The sequence below is a fragment of the Pseudorca crassidens genome, chromosome 1 (genome assembly GCF_039906515.1).
Source record: "Pseudorca crassidens isolate mPseCra1 chromosome 1, mPseCra1.hap1, whole genome shotgun sequence".
NCBI classification, from domain to species: Eukaryota; Metazoa; Chordata; class Mammalia; order Artiodactyla; family Delphinidae; genus Pseudorca; species Pseudorca crassidens.
In genome coordinates, this window is record NC_090296.1 from 116,451,936 (window position 1) to 116,477,091 (window position 25,156).

Sequence of the window (25,156 nt, forward strand, 5' to 3'; positions counted from 1 at the left end):
AGCCAGGCCTGAAGCCAGATACTGCAATAAATATTCTTTTCTATTTATGTTAATTTGAGCGAGATTTCTGTCACTGGCCCTTAAAAAAGTACAACGATTATTATTTCATTTAACTGCTCTGAGCCTGTTTTATTATATACTTACATATAAGTATATTTATTTATCTATTATACGAATAGATGTAATAATAATAACAATCTCATTGGATTGTCATACTTAATAGATCATACACACACATCTTTGTTCCTTTCCTCCACTCCTAACCAGCTGATTAACTTGAATAGAGACACAGAGAAATTAAAACAGAATAGACTAAAAGGTCATAGTTGGAGGGGTCTTAAAGGTCATCTAGACCACCCATTCTACCCTTGAATCTTTTCTACCCCTCCCATTTAATATTCTTGAGTCTTGCTTGTTCACAGTGAGGATAATAATCACTTTTTAAATTTTTTTACCACATGGTGCGGTTGGGAGGATCAAATGGCTTGATGCATATCAGAGCATTTTGCACAAAACATTAAGAAAATAGTTATTATCTTACAAGGAGTTTGTGGTCTGGCAAAAGAGATAAGGAATACTCCAAGAATCCTCTATACAGAGGTTCTTAAAATATAGCGCGCATAAGAATAACGTGAGGAACAGGGCAGGCTGATCAAAATGCAGATCTCCTCCTTCTTACAAACACCCAGGTCATCCTGGAGTCAAAGGAACACAGCACTTAAATGCTTGCTGCCAATAATCAGAGGAGAGTTCATTAGGAAGGTGCAGAAAAGGCAGCTGGTCTGGAGTCAGGATGGGCTCCCGGAGGAAGGCTTCATAAGTGGGGTTGTCCCTGAAGCAGACTCAGAGCTGAGGTGTCAGGAGCGAAGGACTGGTTAAAGGTGTGCTCCCAGGGAAAACTGGTAAGGGAGGGGTGGAGCAGGTTGCGTCAGGGGAAGAAGCCAGGCAGGGTGGAGTTGCAGGTGGAGTTCCACGCTCAGCCCGATCCCAGGGGAGCTCTGAGGTGTGAATGACACCTCAGTACTCCCTCTCCGGTCAGTCACTGGCTATGGGGTGGATGGATAGGGATCAACTCCTACCACGTGCAGCTTCCCCTGGACGCTTGTGTTCCAGTGTCCAACAGCAACGTGCCGAAGGTCACAGGTGCTAGCCATTAGCAGCAAAGCTCCAAGAAGCTAGAGGATGGGAGCTTTGAGAATCTGGGCAGGGCACTGATGGTGTCCATGACTGAGGCCTGGGGTAGCACCTGGAGGCTGGGTGCATGAGCTAGCAAGGAGGAGGAGGAATCAGAATCCTGGACTGAAAGCTCCATGGGATAGATTCCACGTGGCCAGAGCTCCCACTCTCCTGTTATTTCTTGTATTCCCGGCTGAGCGCAGATAAAAATCCAGAGCATTTGGCAATATGACCCACCTTCCCACAGCCCCTCCTTCTCTGCCCCACACCACACACACGAAAATGAAATATTTTTAGCCGTGCTCATTTGCTGTCTGTCTCTCCAGACAGGGTTGCATAAGAAAGGCTGTTTTCCTCTCTGCGGGACTGCAGAGGGATGGTTAAGCTGCACATGATGGTAAAGCCATTTACACATAGAGAAGTAGCCAGTGTGGCTCGGGGTGGTGCAGGTTGGCAGGTCCCAACACTCTCCGCACACAAAGGGAAAACCTGACAAACGCCGGGGAGGTGAAGTGACTTCATACAGGGGCTGATTTACCACAGAGAACAATACACAAGCCCTCCAACTGCCCCTATCTTTTTGGATTTTTTTAAAATCAGAAACTGTTACAGCTGTGAGAAGGACTTTTACAAGCAGATCACCTGGCCTGAACTGGCCATTTATAAAGATGAGAAAACTGAGACCTCAAACTGAGGAAGGGAAAGGGACCAATACTTGTGAAACGGCCACTACTGGTACCAGGCACTGTGGGGGATGCTTTTCCAGACTGTTTCATCTTAGCCCCACAATAGCACTGTGAGAAAGGGTTACAAGCACCACTTTTATAAATTAGGGTGCAAGCTCAGAGAGGTGAATAGCTTTCCCTAAGTCTCACAGCTAAGCAGGGAGCTGAGATTAAAACCCAGGTCCAGTCCTTGTTTGTTCTGCCCAATCTTCAGGGTAAGCAGGGGAATGAATTTAGCCAGCCATGCGAGAGCCTGTGCCTGCTGCTTTTCTCTCAAGTGTCAGTGCCATGATGGAAGGACACCATCTCTTTATTTCTGTATCCCAGAGCCAGGAGGAGCTCAATAAGCAAGCCTTTATTTATTTTTTAAAGCTTTAAAGCTTTTTTTTTTTTTTTTTTGGCTGCGTTGGGTCTTCGTTGCTGCACGCAGGCTTTCTCTAGTTGCAGCGAGCAGGGGCTACCCTTCATTGCGGTGTGCGGACTTCTCATTGTGGTGGCTTCTCTTGCTGTGCAGCATGGACTCTAGGGTCGCGGGCTTCAGTATCTGTGGCACATGGGCTCAGTAGTTGTGGCGCATGAGCTTAGTTGCTCTGTGGCATGTGGGATCTTCCCAGACCAGGGTTCGAACCCATGTCCCCTGAATTGGCAGGTGGATTCTTAACCACTGCGCCACAAGGGAAGTCCCAAGCAAGTCTTTACTGCACATCCCCTTTATGCAGCTACCTGTCCTACGAAAGATGAAATAGTGCTGTCCCTTGGGGTGCTCAAGCTAGAGTTAATAGGACAAGATGCACACATGGAAAATGCTGGAAAAGGGTCCTAGGTGACACAGATGCATGTATGAGCTGGTGTGGTCCAGATGGGTCTGGGTCCAGGGCAGCTTTGGGTGTGTGTGTATTTCACCACTGCTCTACCCACCTCCACACCACCATGTTCTAGCTGAAAGGAACTGTTCCTCGCGCCTTTCCAACCAGAGCCTTGGCCCCAGATGGGCTCCTTCTGATTCCCCAGGTTCCACCAGCCTTCAATGATTAGCTTTAGTGTCATCTCCTACAGGGAGCCCTTCCTGAACCTTTCAGCTGGAGATTTCTCCCACCTCTGAGTTCCCATAACACTTGACCAGTACCCATTCTGTGGCATGTGCCTTGTCTCCTTTACTGGCCCCCAAGATTCAGGTATTTGGTTCACCACTGTAGCTCCAAACACCTGACAAAGAACCTGCACACTTTGGCGCTCCCCAAGCATGTGATGAGTGAGCCAATGGAGGAATGGGTGGAGAGATGGGTACCAGACAGACAGCGGCGCCTGGTGCTTTCTGGAGTATGTGGGTGTCTCCATGACATGGTTCGAGGAACACAGGATCCACTCACCCTGAACTGAACAACCCACCCCAGTGTGGTGCCGCCCCTCACATCTACTATTAGCCACTTACTCCTTTGAGTTAAGGTAGAGGTAGGAAACTCCCATCTCCCTGGCTAAAGGAAGCCCTTGGCTTAATTTCAACTCCTGTGGAGCAAGTAGCAACAAGTGATGTCCCTATTTGGCACTTATAGTTGCAAACAGGCAACATGGCTATAAACACCTTTGCTATAGTATCTTGGAGAAGTGGTTTTCAAACTATGCTCTGAGCCACCCCCAGGGTTCTATAAACAACTTGCTTCTATTTCTCTTATTGATTTTATGTTTCTCCCATTCAATTTGTTTGAACAAATTTCAAATTAAGAAGTTTATGGATCCAGGACTTCCCTGGTGGCGCAGTGGTTAAGAATCTGCCTGCCAATGCAGGGGACATGGGTTTGAGCCCTGATCCAGGAAGATCCCAAATGCTGCAGAGCAACTAAGCCCGTGCACCACAACTACTGAGCCTCCGTGCCACAACTACTGAAGCCCGCATGCCTAGAGCCCGTGCTCTGCAACAAGAGAAACCACTGCAATGAGGAGCCCGCGCACTGCAACAAAGAGTAGCCCCCCCTTTGTCACAAGTAGAGAAAGCCCCTATGCAGCAACGAAGACCCAACGTAGCCAAAAATAAATAAATTTATTTTTTTAAAAAAGTTTATGGATCCATAAGATGGAAACATCACACCCTGCATCCCACCTGCCTGTCTTTCTCTGTGTATCTGGGTTGCCCCCCAACCCAGCCATCATGGGTGCCTGGATCCATGTAGAGTTCAGAAAGCTGCCTCGAAGCCCAGTTTCCTTCTCACCAGATTGCAAGCCCTGGAGGACAGGAGCTATGCCTTGCTCATTGCATAGTCCCCCGGCACCTAGCACATTGCCTTGCACTCAGTGGGTGTTGAGTGTTTCTTCTTTAGTTTCTTTACATAAGAAGGGGGAAAACAGAATAGATGGATTAGGTGGTTTGAGGGAATTGGAGCATTTGGTAAAATTCCTGATGAACATGTGACAGGTATTTTTGGAACACTAAGGGGAATAATGGGAATATAGAAAACCAAGGAAATGGAGGTGGGTGGGAGACAGGAAGAAAGCCATTACTAAGTCTAGTCCTGCCCCCTGGCTCAGGCTCTCCCCCACAGCCTGCCACACGTGGGGCCCTGTGCACGTGTGTGTGGACACACAGCCTTCATATCTGCGTTCCATCCACACCCCACCAGAAAAGATCTGCCTCTTGGCCACCCCCAGGGCTGAGGGGGGTGCACCCACCAGTGTGGACCGTTCTTGGGAGAGACGGTTCTGGAGAAGATTCCCCGGAAGTGGGCTTGGGGCCATTTGACTAGGGAATTTGGGGTCCCAGAAACCCAAAGCATGGTCTAGAGGGGAGGGATGTGGGCCCCAGGAAGGGACATCACTTTGGCCCTGTGAATGCCTCGGTCCTTCCACAGAGATGTAGCCACAGGAGGGCCAGCATGGGGCCCAGGACAGGAACCCCAGAGGCCCAGGTCTGAGGGATGAACTCCAGGCGGAAACAGAGTTATAGGCCAAAGCCAGTAAACACTGTCACTACTTGACCCGTCATGAACAATTTCTACACAGGTCTAATAATGGGAACACTGCTTACTACTTCCACTAGAATTTGTGCTTTTGAAAATATGGGAGTAAAGCAAGTGGGAGAGTCATGGATAAAAGTGTTAAATCCCAAACTACCATGACAGGAAGCCAAGAGATTTTGCTAAAAACAAACTATTCAAGAAATAGCGGTGTACACACACACACACACACACACACACACACACACACACACACACACACACACATTTCTTTTCAAAAATCTAAAGTCCCAACCAGAGAAAGAGCTGAAAGAATTGAAAGCTGGTGTCGCTAGAGAGAGGGTAGGGGGCAGAGGACTACAGTCTTTCATCGATTTTTAGCACAATTTTAAAAAACGTGTATGTGGTACTTTGGTTAAATAAAAATTAAAACATAAAAGATGACTCTGGTAGCTCTGTGGAGGATGGACCCAGGTGGAAGATTGGAGGCAGGGAGGCTGGGGGAGGGTCACAGGACAGGGCCTGTGGGGGAAGCTTTCTGGGAAAGGCAAGGCCTGAGTGAGGAGCTGCAGGTCTGGGACCCTGGAAGAATCAAGTGGTGGGGGACTGAGGGGTCAGCTGAGGGCAGGAATGCCATGGGGCAGGCAAGGCAAGCATCCTGGGCTGGCCTCAGAGTGAGGCTGGGGTGTGCGAGCTCAGTCCTGCCTTGGCTGCAGCTGCTGCGGTGGCCGTGAGCCCCTCCATCAGCTCCCTGACCGACACGCAGGCACCTTCATGACAGCTAGGGAGGGGGCCCAGGGTTCCCATGGCAATGGGACAAGGAGAAAGAAAATGATGAAATTGCATCTGGCCCCGAAATAAAAATAGCGAATAGCTGAGATTGTTAAGAAAGAGGAAAAACAAAAACAGTGTTTGGTACATGAGTCACACCAATTCCTCCCAATTAGCAGCTTTTAGGCTCCAAAGCAAGCATCTGCTGGAGGAGCCTTGGAATGTCATGGTGGGGAGGCTGCAGGGCCCTGACTCCTCCTGCCAACCTCACAGTAGCCTCTGGCCAGTAGGAGTCATCACCTGCCCGCAGCCAATGGCCCTGCTGGCAGCTGGGTGCCAGGGGAAGACCAGTGCACTGGGAGCCAGGAGAACTGGTGTGTCACGTCCCTCTCTGGGTCTCAGCTTCTCCCTTCGCAAAGTGAGGAGCTGGACTGAAAGACTTCAAGGCCCCACTGGCTGTTTTCTACATGGTCTGCTGTGCTTTGGTATGGGGGAGCAACAGAGGTGGCTATGGCCATGACCCTGGTGCTTAGATTATTTAGTTATGTTTCAGGGGTGTATTCCTCTGTCAACAGACTATAGAGAGAATGCTGAACCCTGGCAGTGGCTCCCATTCAGAAGACTGGGTGGAACTTTTGGCAAAAATCTATTCATCTATGAGTCTGGAGGAGGGAGAGAAGGCTGTCTGTGGGCTTGGCTGGGCACACAAGGGAGGCTTCCTGAGGTGGTTTCTAGCTTGGAGAATCAGATGGATGCCCAGCTGCTCAGGCTGGTTCAGGAAAGGGTACCTAGATGCACGGGGATGGGCCAGATGGGGATGGAGTTCTACAGAACTCCCTGACCTATCCAAGCTTAGTAGTAACTTTCCCTCGCTTCTGGGTCTGCACCACCTTGCTACATCTGCACACTCCCTTTCTCCATAGAGCAAGGGCTTCGTAACTACCAAGGATTAGAGTATGCATGCTTGGACGATTGACGGTGGGAGAGAATTTAAGTATGCAGGGAGACTGTGGCTGTCATTTCACTCAAGATGAATGGCAGGAATGTTCTGGACCCTTGGTCAGTCTCAAGGCTGCAAACCTCACCTGGTGAGACACTGACCATACCAAGCCCTGCGAGATTCCATTCTATAGACCCTGGTGTGCAGCAGGGCCATGGGCCATTGGCCTTTTTGATGAGTGGCTCCTGGTAGCCTGCAGCTGGGTTGCCAGGGTTTGAACCTGGTGGTGCCTCTTACGAGATGAGTGATCTTGAGCAGGGTCCCACAGGAAACAGACAGCCCCTCACAGAGTTTGCAGAAGGGGTTATTTACAGCGGTGTGCACAGGGGAAAGGGAACTCATAAAGGATGGGGCAACTCCTACAGAGGAGGTTGTTCTGCCTCTAGGACTGAAAGGGCTGGTGGGGAGGGAGCTGGGCAAATACTCTGATCTCCCTGTCTTCCCGCCAGAGGACAAGGGAGCAGGTAAAGTTGACTGTAAATCAGCCCCTCAGGGCACAGACCATCCGGGAGAAAGGTGAAGGGTGGATCTGGAGGGACAAAGGCCAGCACACATGACCTTTCTGTGCCTCTGTTTCCTAATTTGTAACATTGTGATGATAACACCTACTCCTTAGGGCTACTGTCACAATTAAATGAGTAAATCCCCATCCATATCTATATCTATTGCTTAGAACAGTGCCTGGCACATAATGCATGATGTATAAGTATTTGCTATTACCCATCTTATTATCATGCTCCCACACAAATTTGTTCCCATCCTCTAGGTACTTAAGTTTCCTTCCTCCCTTTTATCCAAATCTGTTCCCTGCCAGCTGGCTCTTGGGAAGGGCCTATTTATCAATTCATAGAGAGTGTACCTAACTGATAACAGCTTCACAAGTTACCTTGTGAATGCCTGGGGGCATTTGCATTTTAATAGGAAACACTGCTTCATCCAAAGGTGTGAAGCTCTAATGGTGGAGCTGTAGGTCTTTAGTTGCTGCTGCAACTGCAGGTGAGTGGTCTTCTCTTCCTACACCGAATACTAATGACCTGTGGGGGATACTGGGGAGCAGGGAGGCTTCCTGTGGCCCCTGACCACAGACTGAGCTGTGACCATCTGACAGAAGGGGGTGGTCGCGCTCCACCTGTCAGTCACTTGCCAGTGCCCCAGAAGCCAGCCCTGACCCTGAGCTGGCGGAGACCTCTGTGTGAGGCCCTTCAAAGCTGGGAGAGTACCTTCAGTGCCCAGTACACAACGTGCCCAGAGAGGGGTGACCTAGCCTTGGGTCACCTAGGTGGCTGACAGTGAGGCCAGGACTTGAACCAAGAGTCCTGACCCCAGGCTGAGGTCCTTCCTTCACCCCTGACTGTCCACTTTGAAGTGTACACCCTTGAGTGGCCAGAGACATCCCTGGGCAGCTGTCTGAACTCACCAATCGGCCTTGGAGCAGCTCGCCCTTTCAGCCAGAGGGGAATGTATCACCCAGGAGAGGCTCCACGTGTGACTCAAGCTGAGAGTCACATTTGAAATGTGAAGCCCCTCCTGTTCTCAGCTCTATCCGGTACTTGTGACCCGCGATCCTGCGCATGTGGCCTTGGCAATGACTCTCTCTTCTGTTCCCACCTATGGAGATGCCCCTCAAGTGAGGTTTCTGTTGACCTCAAAATGCCCCTCCCTCCACCTCATAGCCTGAGCCACCTCCAAGCCATTGGTCACATGCTCTGGGAAGCACATGCATGTGAGCTGATTGTTTATGCAGTGTTTGCTCACAATAGCAACAAGCACCACTTCTTCTGCAGCCCTTTGATAGCAACATGTCGTCACACTAGGAGGGGCTATAATGTAGCTGGCAGCAGAAGGCATTCAAAAAAGAAGCTTAGGCTAATGAAAGCATCTGTAAAACAAGCTCAGACTCAAGAAAGCATCCAAAAAGACCAAGTTTGGACTCAAGCTCTCTCCCCAGCTCCTGACTCATTTGTACAACTCGAGCCTTGCTCCATGGTGACAGGGTCAGTCCCCCTCTGCCATATCTTAACCTCTCAAGCCTTCATGACCCCTGACCCAGCATCACTCACACCCAGGTGCCCCAGATTCCAAGGCTGAGAGGAGGAAGCCATGTGGCATCAAGGATCTTAGAAACAGATGAAATCTTATGATATTGAAGTTGAAAGGTTCTAAATTTTGCATGAATATGCAGTTTTCTTGTGGTCCAAGCTTTCATCAGATTCCCAAAGAGGTCCTGTATTAGTCAGGATAGACTAGGTAATGTTGTGGTAACAAAGGATCCCCAGATCTCAGTGGTTGATGACAACAGTAAATTTTAAGAGAGCCCCTGGTTGGAGTCTATTCCCTGTCCCTGCTCTCCTTCCCTAACATCCAGCTGCCCATCTTTGTAAGAACAAACTAAAAAACAAAAGGCAAACATAATCAAGTTGTTTTACTAGATGATCCTTTATGTGTCAGGCACACGAAGAACCAGGTGTTTTATGAAGTGCTGTCTTATTGGATCTTGTGAGGTAGAGGAAGAAACAGGTTCACAGAGGGGAAGTGACTTGTTCTAAGCCACCCAGCTAGTTGTCTAGCCAGAAGCGGGGCTGAGATTTGAACCCAAGACCTCCCCAGTAGCTTCAGTGACTGAACCCTACCACGTGCAACCCTCCCAACCACAATGCTGCTAGTCCTGGTGCTTTCAAGTTTCTGTAGCATTTCCATTTGTTTGGTAAATATTCATTGAGCCCCTCCCATGTGCTGGGCACTGTTCTAGGTGCCAGGATTCCAGGGGCAAATAAAATCGACACAGGGTACACGCAAGGGGAGAGAATGGATTGGAAGTAGCAAAGAGAGAACTAGACCAGTGACTGATGAGGAAAAAAAGCTTTAACTGGAAGGAATGGTGCCTGTGGGGATTCAGTCTCCATCCAGATTGGCCAGAGCTATTCACAAGTCTTCACAGTGAACCAAGTACTCTGCCTCCAGCATGGGGGATGCAGTGTCCTGGAAGGAATTCTGGGGATGTCCCTGCACCACTGAGCCTGGACTGTTTGTTTGTTTTTTTAAAACTGTGGAATCACATTCATTTTCTCTCCAACAGCATGGGATCTGGTTTGTAGAAGATGTTCCCCAAATGTTTATTGAATGAGTGAATTAACAAGTGAACAAATGAAGGATGACTGACAGTGGGCAAGCCCCTTCCATTCTCTGGGCCTCAGTTTCCCCATCTGTCCACTGAGATATTGTCTAAGGGCCTCATCACGGCCCACATCTGATGACTAACGTGATGGCAGCATGCCTGTGTGGTTGGAAACCCTGCTTTCTGGATCTGCCCAAATGGGGCCTGTGTGTCAGTCCCTAAAGCTGACTTCTGGACTGGATGGGTGATTTTGCCCCAGAGACAATGGCAGTATGGGAATCAAATCCAGCAGCGTGTTGTGGAGTGGTGGACGAATTCTCCGGGGCCAGGGGAGCTGGATTCAAGGACTCTGTGGCCAGGGATCATAGTCAGACGGGTGTGACCCTCGAAGCACAGACAGGAAATATCTTTTCCCAAATACCTCTCCTGCTGGTGCCTGAATTTCCATCATTTGTGATTTAGTCCGTTGAGTTCAGCATCGTTTTTTATATGTTTTGTTTGTGTACGTGTGGGTCCTCTTTATAAATGCTAACCCCCTTGGCAGAATGATGGAGCTTTTAAATAAAATTCAATTCTTGTTTGCCTTTTAGGTTCCAGCCTCTGTACAGGGGTGAAAGGTATATGGAACTCCTCTACTACCCTTGCAACTTTCCTGTAAATCTAAAACTATTCTCAAATTTCAAATATTTATTTAAATAAATTAAAAATTCCCTCTGCAGGCATCATGGAGGATGGAGTTGAGTGGGGAGGACCACAGCATCCTTGTGGCAGTGAAGACCTGTGCTCTGCTAGTGGCAGTGTGGCTGAAGGGAAGGGGACATAAATGAGGGACACATAGGTAGGAGGCGAGACAGGACTTGACAACTGGTTGGATGTGAGGGCTGAGCTGGAGGCAAGAGTCAAGGTGATGATCCAGTCTGAAGACCAGTGCCAGGCATGGAGGACACCCCAGGAAAGGAAGGGGGAGGCTGCCACAGACCAACCTGGACAGCTGGGGCCAGGGGAAGTACACCAACCCAGTGCTGCTGGAGCATTCCCCAGTTCATGTACTGGGAGGCCATACTCTTTACAACAGTGCTTACCAAACTATCGGTGGTGAAGGACCAGATTTTTGTTTTTAGTTTTTAGAATGTATTTCCAGTCCAATGAAGGTCAATATTTTGGTCCACACCCTGTTCAGTGAGGCAAGTCCCCTGATCACATGCTTGGATGTCAGGCAATTTCAAACTCTACAAACATTTCTGAACACTTACTCCCCCGTTGCTGTTTTTACCTTGCTGCAGGCCAGTAAAAGCACAGTTGATGGACCAGCACTGGCCACTTCCAACCTCACAACTACCCAAGAGTTAGGGTCTATGATTCCCAATGTACAGATGAGAAAACTGAGACTCAGAGAGGTCTGTAACCTACCCAAGGTCACACAAAACCAGTAAATTGCAGAGAGCAGAGATTTAATCTGTCTCTAAAAGCAACAATGTCCCTGCTTCCATCATACAACCCCATCAGTTACTCAGGCAGACCTCTTTTCCTCAGGCACTTCCGGCTGTTTTCAATGCTCCTCTTTACTCCTTTTCCCTGGAGGTTGAATCACGGGTTGCTTTGACTCAAGAAAAGGAGGATGTGGAGGGGAATGCCTTTGCCAGAAGTGACCTCACAGCCCTTCTCCCCAGGGCCTGGAGGGATGGCTGGAGCGTGCAGAGTACTCAGAGTGGAGACGTCGCCAGTGTGGCCAGGAGCACTGACCTTGACCCGGCATCGTTTCCGGGGCTCTGCTGCCCACAGGCTGGGAGGGCAGGGAGGGTCCCACAGCATCCCGCCCAAGGACAGCCCCTTGGGTGACTCCAGGTAGCACTTAGCGCTGATCACTGATAACAACAGCATGGTCCGAGGGCCTGTCACATGTTAGGCACAGGGCAAAGTGCGAAGATACTCATTTGTGATTATTTGTGCTCCATGGAAGAATCGGGACGATGCTATCTCCTTGGGTTTCTATTTTTCACATAGAGTTCTTTCCCAATCTGAGACTGAAGCTGGGCTTTGGGGATCCCCTTCTTCAGAGATATTTGCAGGGACGAAAGAGGAGTGGATTTGAAACAATCTCCTTTTCAGGGTCTGAGAAAGCCTAAGCTTTCAGAGGAGATGGTGCCAGAAAAGAAGACAAGCAGTCCCTGCGGGATGGGTAAGGGGGCAACAGATGGTGGAGATTCCCAGCTCTCGAGAAAGGAGCTGGAAGTCGATGGGTCTGTGGGTAGTGGGGACCTGAGGTCCACTCCCTGGGCCAATGGCTGAACTATGGGCCTAGGGAGATTCATGCATTTATTTATCAAATATTCACCAGCACCCACTGTGCACACACACATCTAGGTTCTAAGGATACCGTGGTAAATAAGACAGACTTTAAGAAAATAACAACACACTTCTTGCACGCATCTCTCCTCCAGCTCCTGGCTGTGGTTATTGTCTTGTCCCTGAATTCTCCCCTCTGGCCTCTGCTTACTCGTCCTGTCCCACAGCAGAGGGACACTCTCTTACTCAAAACCTTGATATTCAGTGCCTCCATTTTAGCAAAGGATAAAGTGCATGTTCCTTGTCAAGCTACAGGCCATTAGAATGAAATAAACAAGACCATGTGTGACTACTGCTGGCATACCCTCCTTGGCACCCATGTGTGCACAGGTGCCCTCACCCTCTGCATCTAGGCCAGCTCTCACCCCTCCAGCCTCATTCCCAGTGCATCCGTTTCATGCTCTGGCAACACACAACCACTCCTTACAATTCACTTTCAGGTCTCTGCTCTCCCTTCCTTATACTCTTTCCTCTGCTGCAAACGATTTTGGGATTTCCCATTCCTCAGCATATTGAAATGTTATTAACTGCCCAAGGTCCAGCTCACTGGCCACCTCCACTGGGAAGCCTTCTCTGATTACCATGGTCAGAATGAATGCTTGCTGCTCTCTGTTCCCAACGGCCTGACACACATACTCATTATAACCTCCCCACTCTCAGCCAGCCCCTTCCGTTTCTTCTGCAGAGCACGCTGCTTGGGCTACTCTCTGTTGGCCCTCACGCTCTGCCCCTACTATGCAGCGTGTGCTCACCAAGGAGTTGTTCTCAAACCTGTTTACCTGGCTTGTTCTTGTTATTGCCCAGATGGCAGATCCACACAGGCTCAGCCATAACCAGATTGAAGCAAGAGGACAGGGGCCCAGACAGGGCTGGCCCCAGCAAAGGAGAACTGAGCTTACAGGGTGTATTGAATTTGATGGAGAAATGTCTATGGTCCTGACTGAAAGTTAGGGGCTGAATTAATCGTAGATTCATGGAAAGTAAACAACTGAAAAAAGAAAAGCAATTACTGACTCCTAAAAAAAAATCCCCAAAAGCTCTTCAAAAGAGAGAAAAATGTAAACATAGTAGACTGTGTGCTATATGTATTATTTACACACTTACAATCATGTCAATACTGAATAGAGATTAAGTAAAAATTGTGATACAACTATATTAAAGGGATGGGAGTTTGGGAAGCATGTGTATGCATGTGTGTGTGGTGTGTGTGTGTGTTAGGATTGGGACAGAGTGTTAGAGAGCTAAGTTGTCATTTGACAGTTAATGGCTAAATCTAAAGCTGAAAAATCAAGAATCAGAATTATAAGCTTATTATATAGAAGTATGCAGGTACATGCACTCCAAAAAGTACTGAAAGTTGTTGCCTCATTTTCAAAATCAGGACACTGCTGGTTTTGCTATAAATTTTATGGTACTATTTGATTTTTTAAAACTAAGAACGTATATAGCTTTGGTTAGAATTTTAAAATGTTCAAGATAGGTAAGAGACCAGCTGACTCCTGTTATTGCCACACAGCAAGCTCCTCCTGAGGAGACAGTGGTGGAGTGGGACTGGACAGAGCAGCCCTCGGCCCTCTGGGACCGTTCGCTCCCTAGGGAAGGGTGTCGAGGAATCTGCTAGGGCACAGCTGCTGCATCTGGTCGTATTTCATTTTCATGGCTCAGGAGCACAGGGTGAAGTAGCTCCTCATTAAATGGTATGTCTCCTGTTAGGAGGGCGCACGGTGGAAGGCATTAGTTGGAAGGATGCTTGGAGAACAGGGGCAACCCAGGATTAGGGTATTTGTTTTTCCTCTGAGACCCAGACACTTCTGGTAACTATTGTTTCCAAATGTGGTTTTTTGAAAACTTATTCTTTTCAAATTCCATGAGCAGCCCAGACTGATTCGTCGGTCTAGGAATTTGAAGGGCTGAGAGCACAAATAACATTTTATAAGAGAAGAGGGATCAAAGCCAGCAGGCTTTTTGCAGAATCCACTCCGGTCTTGCACTTTTGGGATCACACCTCATTAACAACCCCATCCCTGAGCCTCACCAGGTTGTGTTTTTTTGTCTTGTTTTGTTTTGTTTTGTTTTTAACATCTTTATTGGAGTATAATTGCTTTACAATGGTGTGTTAGTTTCTGCTTTATAACAAAGTGAATCAGTTATACATATACATATGTCCCCATATCTCTTCCCTCTTGGGTCTCCCTCCCTCCCACCCTCCTTATCCCACCCCTCTAGGTGGTCACAAAGCACCAAGCTGATCTCCCTGTGCTATGCGGCTGCTTCCCACTAGCTATCTATTTTACATTTGGTAGTGTATACATGTCCATACCACTCTCTCACTTTGTCCCAGCTTACCCTTCCCCCCTCCCTATAACCTCAAGTTCATTCTCTAGTAGGTCTGTGTCTTTATTCCCATCTTGCCCTTAGGTTCTTCATGACCTTTTTTTTTTTTTTTTAGATTCCATATATATGTGTTAGCATACGGTATTTGTTTTTCTCTTTCTGACTTACTTCACTCTGTATGGCAGACTCTAGGTCCATCCACCTCACTACAAATAACTCAATTTCGTTTCTTTTTATGGCTGAGTAATATTCCATTGTATATATGTGGTTTTTAACAAGCTGCCCTTCAATGTGCTCTGGCTTCTTGTCAATGTTTTCCAGGCAAATTGCTGTTTTCTCCTGTTGCTGGGACCAGTCCCCAGGGCCCAGACCCCAGCATACAAGGGGTCTTGTGCTTTGCTCACATACAGTGGCCCCTCAGTATCCAAGGGCATTGGGGGATTGATTCCAGGACCCCTGTGGGTACCAAAATCTGCAAGTCCCTTATATAAAATTTGGCATTGGCTGATGGGGCTATGGAGGGCCGACTGTATATAGGACTTCTTTCTCAGTGTTCTTCCTCCCCACCACTTAAAGCAATTGTTTTTTTGTTTGCGGTACGCTGGCCTCTCACTGTTGTGGCCTCTCCCATTGCAGAGCACAGGCTCCAGACGCGCAGGCTCAGCGGCCAAGGCTCACGGGCCCAGCCGCTCCGCAGCATGTGGGCTCCTCCCGGACCAGGGCACGAACCCATGTCCCCTGCATTGGCAGGTGGATTCTCAACCACTGCGCCACCAGGGAAGCCCAAGCAATCGTTTTGATGTCTCTAATGCTTTACAGTTCATAGAGCACCTCAGTTGATCTATGTAATATCAACATGAATGGGCAAGGATTACTGTTTCCATTTTACAGGTGGGTTAACAGGCTCAGAAAGGTTAAGGGACTCGCCTATGATCACACAGCTAGAAAGAGCAGAGCTGGGAATTGAACCCAAGTCTCCTGAGGCCTCAGTCAGAACTCTGCCCAGCATCAGTCACTTCTGAAGGTGCCAGCTCTCAGCCTCCATGCAGTAGCCCCTGCACCCTCACCCTCACATGGAGCCAGGTCTCCAGGCCTGTCAAGCTCCTGTCCTCCTACTCCCTAACCCTGGCCTGTTTCCTAGAGCCTAGGTTTCAACTATGACCATCAGTTGGACAGTCTGAAGCTAACTCACTCTAAAGGGTGAATGAATGCTACTCAGCCCCGCCCAGGTGAGAGTGGACAGAGCCCAGGATTTGATGTTAAGTACACATCCCAGCTCTATGACTTGCCAATGGGGGCCTTGGACAAAGCTTAAGACACTCTGGACCTTGGTATTTTCTTCTCTGAAATGAAGGCAGTAATTCCTATCTCAAAAGGGTTTTATAGATCAGACAATAAAAGTGATTTATCAACTCTACAAAGGAAAGGAATTATCAATTTCAGCAATAATAACTGCCTGAGACCCTTTTCTCCAAAGGGTATTTCATTCTCCCCATTTCACAGATGGGAATACTAACACTCAGAGTCAGTATTTGACTTGTCCAAGTCACACAGTGAGTTGGTAGCAGGTTCAGGTCTAGATCTTAGCTCTGCTCATTCCAAGCTCAATGTTCTTCCACTTGCCAGAAGCCCAATAGTTACCTCCCCATGTAAATATCCATCTTGTGGCTGAGACAGTCACATCTCTCAGCTTTCTGAGAGTAGCTAGTGAATTCTTTCATTAAAAACTGTTGTATGTTTTAGGATGCTTTTGGCTGTAAGTAAAAGTTCATAACTAAAACATTAGGAAAATGTACAACATCACACAACCAGCAGTCCAGGGACCCCAGAACTGGTGGATTCGGGGCCCATTGCCACTGCCAGTGAGTGGCTGGGTAGATGTGGCAGTTCTGGGGGATTAACACAGGCAGGATGGAGCTCAGGGAAGGAGCAGGCATTTCCTGCCAGTACCTCTAGTGAGGAAGATATTCTAGAAGCTACCCCCTCTCCCCTAGCAGAATAACCCTATATCTCATTGGCTAGGGCTGCGTCGCAGGCCCAGACTAAACCCATCACTGAGCAGGGAATTACCAAGATTGGCTTAAGCTAATGAACACCCCCCTCCCACCCTGCTCCCGAGTGTGCCTGGGGCTCTGCATCACCTTCCAGAATAAGTGGGAAAGTGAGCACCTAAGCACAGGCAGGGCTTTGGCAAGAGCAGTGCAGTCTAGTAGAGCTTTCTGCAATGATGGAAGTATTCTATATCTGTTCTGTACAACACAGAGCAGCATGCCTACCATATTCGGCTTGGCAGGTCTAGAGGGCTACGTAAGTGTACATGTGTGCATGCATGTGCATGTGTGCATGTCTGTCTATCTACTGGATAGGTAACCAACTGCTTCCCACAGTTAATGACCTCTACTTTTCTGGGAATACTTATATTTTCTTTCCCCCAAAATGGAAAGAGAAGCTTTTTTTTTTGGCAGGTAATAAACTGGTGGGTAGAGGGAGAGATAAAAAGCCCCCAGCCCAGAACCTTGGAAGAGGAGTCCCCACTGAGAGGCACTGGCTGCCCCCGAGGGCCTACCACCAGGACACCCAGGACAGAGGGCAGGCCAGGTCCTGAAGACCTGCCCGCCCCATGTTCCTTCTGCCTCCTCCTCTCCCTCCCCCCTTCCAGGTTCCCTTCTATCACTCTCACCCCTCTTTCCCTCCCCTCCCTCTCCCCCCTTTCTCCTTTCTGACCCCTGTCTCCTTGTTCTCATTCCTCTGTTTTTCCTTTCCTTCTCTCTCCTACTTCTCCATCCCTTCCCTCCTGCTCCCTTTTTACTTCCATTCCTCTCTTCTTTACTTTTCATCATCCTGCCAGATTTTAAATTCTGGTCAAAAACTTTCTCCAAACCCCTCTTCTTTCCTGAGTTTGCCAAATCCTCGCAAGTCCTGTCTCCTTTGCCTGGTTCCCTGCCCCTAATTCACTCCCCCCCTCCCTGGCTTGTGATGCCTACTTGGCAGGGGAGCCTTCTGGAGACACAGACCCTGGAGCCCAAGTGATGATTCTGACCAGGGAAATGCCTGACCATGGCAGGGGTTGAAGGCACAATTTGGGAAAGGAAAGAGGTTTCCTGGAGCCCCTCAATCACACAGTGCTGTAGGAAGTGGGGACAGCTTGGGGCATGCCCTGGCGAGGAGAGGGGTGCTAGAGATCACCCATCTCTCTGCATGGCCTGGGATCCTTGGGTGGCCCATGGAATGTGAGATGAGCTAAGGCCTTCAGTCTGGGCCTCAGGGTCAAAGGGACAGCCATGGCTCCCAGTAAGGAGAGTGGCAGTGGCTTGAAAATCTTCTCAATGCCCCACCCCTACTCCCAGCTTGCTGGCCTGAAGGGGCTTCAGAAGAGGTTACAGCATCAACACAAGGGGAGCCCGGCTAGTCCCTCAGCCCCATCTCCTTCTGCAGGTGGAGCACCTGGACAGGAGACCGGAGAGGGACGGGCCCCAGCACACTTGGGCAAGGGCCTGGGGGTCTGCTCCCCGCCTCCAGCAGGCTGGCCTGGTGCTAGGGCACCACGGGTCTCCCCTGTCCTGGAGGACGGCTCTTCCTGACCAAAACCGCCATTCTCTGTGGGCTTCCCACATTTCTGAAATCTGGGAGTCCCACCAAGCCCTAAGTAGCTCTCTGGAAGGAAGAATGACTTCATCAGGATTCTTTCATTTCTGGTCTTCACTGTATTTTTAAGGGCAAAATGCCATCACCCAGCCCCTTCCCAAAAGCCCAAATGGCTTTCAAATGGGACAGAAAGGGGCTTCTCCTCTCCAGGAAAATCCTCTATCCCAAGTCATAAACAGCCCGGGTAACCCTACCCTACAGTGCCCGAGCTATAAATGCTGGCTTTGTTCAGGGACGGGGCCTGGAAGAGGAATCAAGTCTGAGCAGAGTGACTGCTTTCCCTCCTGGGGTCTGTGTGGGTGGGGGTTGCCACTGATCCTGGGCGAAGCAGCATGGCCCACCCAGGTGGCGGCAGATGGGGCTGTGACCCCCATGGGTCCTAAACACAGAGACGAGGTGGTGGGGAGCGTGGCCCAGGCTGCAGGACGTTATCATAAACACCCCTGTTCTGCTACCAGGCAGACCTCCTCCCCGAGCCACACCTCCAAGTTCCTGCGGGACCCTGCTGGGCACTCTGGGTTCCTCCCCCATTTCCAGCCCTCCCTCTATACTTCCCTCTTTCCTTGTCTTCCAGAACTGACCCTCCACTCCCATGCCAGGACTCCACACCCTCCTTACTTCCTTGCCTCTTTTAAAAATGTCTCCTCCTCATCTATCTACATGGTCTTGGGCTTCTATCAAGGTCCAAGTCAAAAGCTGCCTCTTCCTTGAAACTCTTCCAGATTTCCACCCAGAATTAAACAATTTCCTCTCTGTCTTTGAAAGGTATGTTAGAACAAATCACAGTCTGCTGTACTTTAGAGCTCACTTCACACATCTGTTATTCCATCCATGTATCTCTGGGTCTATCCCTCCTTCCTGCACTCCCACCCAGTGCCAAGCACCATGTCCCATTTGAACTGGTCCTCAGCCCCCTTCGTGAAGACTCACTCTCTTTCAAGATTTTGCATCAGCATAATAGTAATAGCTAGCATTTACTGAGCACTTACTTTGTTCCTGGCCAAAGTTGAAGTATTTTATGGGCATTAATGCTTGTACCCTCATAAGTATGGGCATTAATGCTTGTACCCTCTGAAGTAGGTATTAAAAGTCCCCCCCCCACTGCCCCATTTTACAGATGAGAAGCTAAGGCACAGAGACATGGAGTAGCCTGCTCAGAGCCACTCAGCCAGTAAGGGGCAAAGCCTGGATTTATCTCTGGACAATGAGGGTCCAGAGTCTGTGGCCTTTAACCTCCTGCTCCCCCTCTCAAAGTGGTTGTGAACATGGCTTCTGACTGGTGGGTCTGAATCAGGGCTCCACCTTCCCCACCTGTGTGACCTTGATGAGGTCGCTTATGAAACCTCACACGTGAATCAGGGGCAACAATTGTACTTACATCGCAGTGTTGTTATGAGGGTTCAGTGAAAGAATGTGTGGAAAAAAGCTTTCCATAGCACTTGGCATATAGAGAATGTGCTCCAAAAAGTGCACTATACTTATTATTCCTTCTGTGACCACTTGCATTACAGAATGATCCTGGCCATCAGCTTACAGGCCCAGGCACTGGAAGCCAGGCCCACAGAAGTGCCTGGCGAAGGACTCTTGTGGATGAGCCCAAGTGTAAGGGCCACCCCTGCCCAGGACCCTGGCAACGGCTGTCTGTGTGGCTTGTGGAGGGGGAGGTCAGGCCAGCACTGTCACCTGGTGCCTGCCCGTCTTACCCGTTCCAGCACCCCAGAAACAAGCCACTGTTGATCTCATGGAGCCACAAGGGCAAAATTCCAACATGAGAAAACAAACCAACCAAAAAAAACACCCTGGAAACTATAAGCTTATGGTCAGAGGCCCACAGTGACAAGATTCCTTGATGTCTCGTATGAAAGGAAATTAGCCACACCATCCCCAGGCTAGCCATAGTCTCTAAAGATCTTCCAGGCAGACAGGAGAATTGTACTGTGGGCTACCACTGCCTAAAAGATGTATGTGTGGGGACAAGGCCTGGAGGTAATAAGCAAGAGTAAAAAGTTGTGTTTGGTGTGGCATAGAGGGGTGTGTGTGTGTGTTTCCAGAACATTCTTTAATGGTGTTGTTATATCCCCTCATCCCCCATTAAAAAATATTGGAAGACAGTAATGCTGTTTCAGACACATTTGCTGTGTTTGTGCAGCACCTGCTCCCCTGTTTTCTGGGCAAATAAGACCCCTCTCCCCATTCTTAGGCCATGGGGTTCTGGGGTTCTGATTCCAGGCCTGGCTCTCAGGGCCTGTGACCCAGCCCTGGCCTTTTAGAGCATCAAATGCCTTGGGCCACAGAAAGTGGCTCAGAGGTGAGCATATGACCCCAGGGAGCTCACTGAGACTAATTTCTGGTGCTGTTGTTTAAACAGTTGGGTGTGGTGTAAGCCTTAGGCTGCTGACGGCCACATGGAGAGGAAAGAGGCTAGATCAACACCAGGAACTGCCTGAGAACTGGTGAAGAGGCGGGTACTGGTGAAATCATTTGAGCCTCTGGTGAACCTGAAGAGAGTTTTCCTCTCCATGGTGTTAACGACATGGGCTCTGGAGCCAGCCTGCCTAGGCCAAATCCTGGCTCTATCACTTCCCGGCGGCGGGACCTGGGTCAGTCTAACTCATATTCCTTATCTACAAAATGGGGATAAGAATATCCACCTTTAGGTTGTTGTGAGGATTCCCTGAGTTAATATACAGAAAGGAAATGCAAGCACTAAGTTAAGTATTGGTTGTTATCAATATCGAGCTAGGTTTCTGCCACTTGCAGCGAAAGAGTCCTCACTGCTTCATCAAGCCAGGGTTGGGGATGTTTTCTAAGGCTGGCATGGAGGAAAGCTGGCAAGTGGCCCTGCCACGACAGAACTGTCCACAGGGCCACATACTACAGCTCTCAATCCACCTCTGCTCAGCCACAGCCCCTTGGTCCCTTCACCCATAATGTGAGTCAGTTCTGATCAAGCAGCATGTCCTCTAGAATCCTCACCCCCACTGGGCAAGGGCTGGCACTAGCTGCCCTGGGTGTTCAGGGCCCTGATGAGCCTGGACACAGATGTGTCTACTGACCGGGTCACAGCTTCTTTCTTCACTGACCCATTGGTCTCACTGGGAAGATGGGCCACTGACTCACTGCCCTGGCTGGCCCTGCAGTGCCCTGTGCAACCAACACCTGCCCTGCTCAGCCCATGGCAGCCCTGCTCAGCCCATGGCAGCCCTGCCCCCAGCAATGAACTCTGTCCACGCGCACTAGGCTTGCTCCAAACAGTTGGACCTTCTGGAACTTGCAAAAACCTAACACCCTCCTACCAAAGGAAATCCCCAGTAGGGTCCAAACTAAGACCATGGCACAGTCAGTTACAGCAATAGCCACTATTTATTGAACGTGGGACTTCCTTGACCACAGAAAGGCGATGCAAAGTTGTGCTCTGGCCAGGGACATGCTCCACCCACTCAGCCAGCACCCTCCATCTGCAGAGGCTGCTGCCATCGCACAGAAACAAGCCCAGACCTGGGGCTCTTTTCTCCTGGCTGTGCCCCTAGTCCTGTGAGTAAATCTCCCCTCCCTGCTGCCCTGGCTGGCTGCTGGCAGGGGCTGAGCCTGAGGTCCCCCGCCTACCCAAGAGCCCTGGTTATTAGCTAGCTATTGCTGCATGACAAATTACCCCAAAGCTTAGCAACTTAAAACAACAAACACTGATTGTCTCCCACAGTTTCTGACAGGCAGGAATCTGGGAGCAGCTTAGCTGGGTGACTCTGCTCCGGGCCTCTTATGAAGTTGTAGTCAAGCTGTCAGCCTGGGCTGCAGACATTGGAAGTCTTGTCTGGGGCTGGAGGACCAGCTTCTTATCTCACTCATGTTGCCGTTGGCAAGAGGCCTCAGCTCCACAGAGCTGCTCATAACATGGCAGTTGGCTATCCCCTGAGTAAGTGATGAGAGGGAGAGACACCCCAAGCTGCAGTGTCTTTTAGAACCGAATCTTGTACGTGGCCCACTCACTTCTGCCATATTACACTGTTCACACACCATTGTTCACACAACCTTGGCACCAAGTGGGAGGAGGCCACACAAGGTGTGAACAGCAGGAGGTGGGTCCTCGGGGCCATGCTGGAGGGGAGCCACCACAGCACCCCCTCCAAGAGGATTTGAACTCAGAAAAGGGGGGCAGGGGAGGAGTGCGATTCAGAGTTAAAGAGAAGTTAGAACGGTGCATGGTGACAATATTACTTAAATGATCTAGACAATCACCCAACAGACTTTGATTTTAATAACCTGACTGGGTCACAGAGCCCCTAGCACTGGGCTAACATTTTGGCAGGAACAGGATGAAGAGCGTGATTCTGCTTGGAGCCACTGGAGGGTGGCGGTGTTTGGGGACTCGCACAAACAACATCTTTAGCTTTGAGAACAAAGAGAGCTCGTACCTGAGACTCCTCGGTGGGGCGGGGTCGGCCATCACTGGGCAGCAGCACACGAAGCTGGAGGCTACTTGCTCACGCGGCGACTCAGTGGCTCCAGGCAGTGTCTGAGGACAAGACAAGTCTCCTCGCCGAGGGGAAGCTTTTGAGCTCTGCCTTGAGGGAAGGGAAAGATTCTGTCAGAGACAGGACGTCAGCGCGGAAGGAACCGCGGAAAGAAAGGAACCGCGGAAAGAAAGGAACCGCGGAAAGAAAGGAACCGAGGAAAGAAAGGATTGCAGAACCGGAAACAGCGGGGCGGTTTCCGGAAGCCCTCCGCCGTCCTCGCGGCAGAACAGCCCGCCTTCTCGTCTTACCCCTTTAGTGCAATTTTCCCCATTTCACCCCCACCGAATTTTAGGTTTCTGTGGATTGCCAGCAGGGGATTTTATTTCCCTTTCCGGGTAGATGTTAATGTCTGCTCCGAGCCCCTGGAGCCGGTCCAGACGTCAGCGGTTCCGCCCGAACCCGCACCTAGCTCACTCTCCTTGAACCCCGTCTCACCACCTGCTCCTGTTCATCTTCATTGACCCCACACCTGGCCTGCTTCTGCTGCAAATGCCATCCGCGAGGAAGCAGAGGGAGCCAGCCAGCAAATTCCTAAAGCGTTAACAGGTTGGTTTTCATCAACGACTAGAAAGTTCTGGACAGCCAGACACGTCTCATTGGGGTAATGATAATTGCAGGCCCCACGGCCAGTGTTTCAGCTCCTGTGCACGGCAGTTCTCGGCCTCCCGACACCCGTTGCTTTGGGGTCTCAGAGTCCCCCAGCCAGACTCCCTGATGCCTTCTCCATCCTCCGAGAAACCACCACGGCCTGGGGTCTTACTGGATGGGACAAAATCCAGTTATTATAAACTATGCCTTTAGCCAGGAGGTACCAAGGGGTCCCAGGCTCAGGCCTGAGTCTCCGGAATGGTCAGCATCCTCCTCTGCCTTCTGTGCTTGGGGCTCCCTGGGTACAATTCCTGCCCTCCTACCTCATAAGGCGGCTGAGCAAATGAGTCCATGAGACTTTATAAGTGTAATGGTCAGACGCTGTCCCAACTGTTTGTAGGAGTTTGTGCTTCTTTGGTTCAAGGTTCCCATAATTTGTTTTTTTCCTTTGTACAGAATTCATTTCAGGCCACCCCCTCAGCGCCTCACACCAAGTAATTAAATCGGTGGTGCTTTTAGATCTAGAGGAATAATCAGTTCCTGTCTGTGGTTACTGTTCCCATATTGACATTTGCATGCCCTGGAAGAGTTCCAAATCCCTTTACACAAACCCATGTAGCAAGTGACCATGGGGCCAGGTCAGCTTCTCCCTTGTTTTGAACTCCCACAGGTGACGTCAACAAGGGCAACTCATGGTTTCTAAATAACAGCCAGGGCAAAGCGTTTGCTTTTCACCGCTTTTCCCTCCCACCTCGTCCCGCCCACCCCACCTCTGACACTGGTGAGGAAGCTCTCAGATGAGGAGTCAGATAACTTTCAGGGTGCTGGGCGTGTGGCATATCCCCTCCCCTCTGAACAGTGAGTCTATGCAGCTGGGATAATTGGAACTGGGCCTGCAGCATTGACTGCAGCCTCCAAGTGAGTTTGCAGGTGGGCCAATTTGGGGATAAGCGTACAGCACTCACCTTCACATCTGCACCTGGATTATTGCCAGGCAGAACTGATGTGAAGCCACAGGAGTGACTCTGACCACTGCTGTCCATTTCTTTCAAACTAAGGCTCCCCTGTGGTGCTAAATGGGAGTAATTGCCAGATACAATCACATCCAGGCAGGCCACTAAGGCAAGAGGGAGCAACAGGTACAGTCGGAGCAGGGATCTCCTTACTCATTCCGGGGGCATTTGCTCATTCAAAAAATATTTTGTGTACTGTGTGCCAGGCCCTGGGGACGGAGTGGTGAGTATGACTGCCATGGTCTTGTTCTCACAGCACTTGCGGTCTGGTAGGGGAGTAGGGAGGTGGACCAGCAATCATAATACAGTGGACAAGTGCTGCTTGTGCAACGGGAGCCTGTGACATGGCACTGCTATGGGTTGAATTGTGTCCCCCACCAAAAGATATGCTGAAATCCTAACCCCCAGTACCTGTGAATGTGACCTTAGTTAGGAATAGAGTCTTTGTAGGTATAATCAAGTAAAGATGAAGTCATTAGGATGGGCCTTCATCCATTTTGACTGGTGTCCTTATAAGAAGAGAAGAGACACAGACACAGGGAGAAGGCCATGTGATGAGGCAGAGTGGAGTGATGCTTCTACAAACCAAGAACTGACAGCATCATCAGAAGTTAAGAGAAAGACATGGAACAGATTCTCCTCTAGAGCTTTCAGAGAGAGCATGGCCCTGGTGACACCTTGATCTTGAACTTCAAGCCTGCAGAGCTGTGAAAGAATAAATTTCTGTTCTTTAAAGCCACCCAGCTTGTGGTACTTTGTTACCACAGCCATAAGAAAACATAGGCATCAAACCATCCCAAGCCTTCTAAGAGGGACATAGTACCAGTGACATACACTCTCTCAGCACTCCACACTTCTCCTTCAGAGTGCTTTTCTATAAAGCCTAAGTTATAGAGACTTGAGAGTATTACTCTGATTCATGGAATTCCAACATCATCTGTCCATGCAAAGTCACTGTGGTAGGCAAATTAGTGGTCCCTC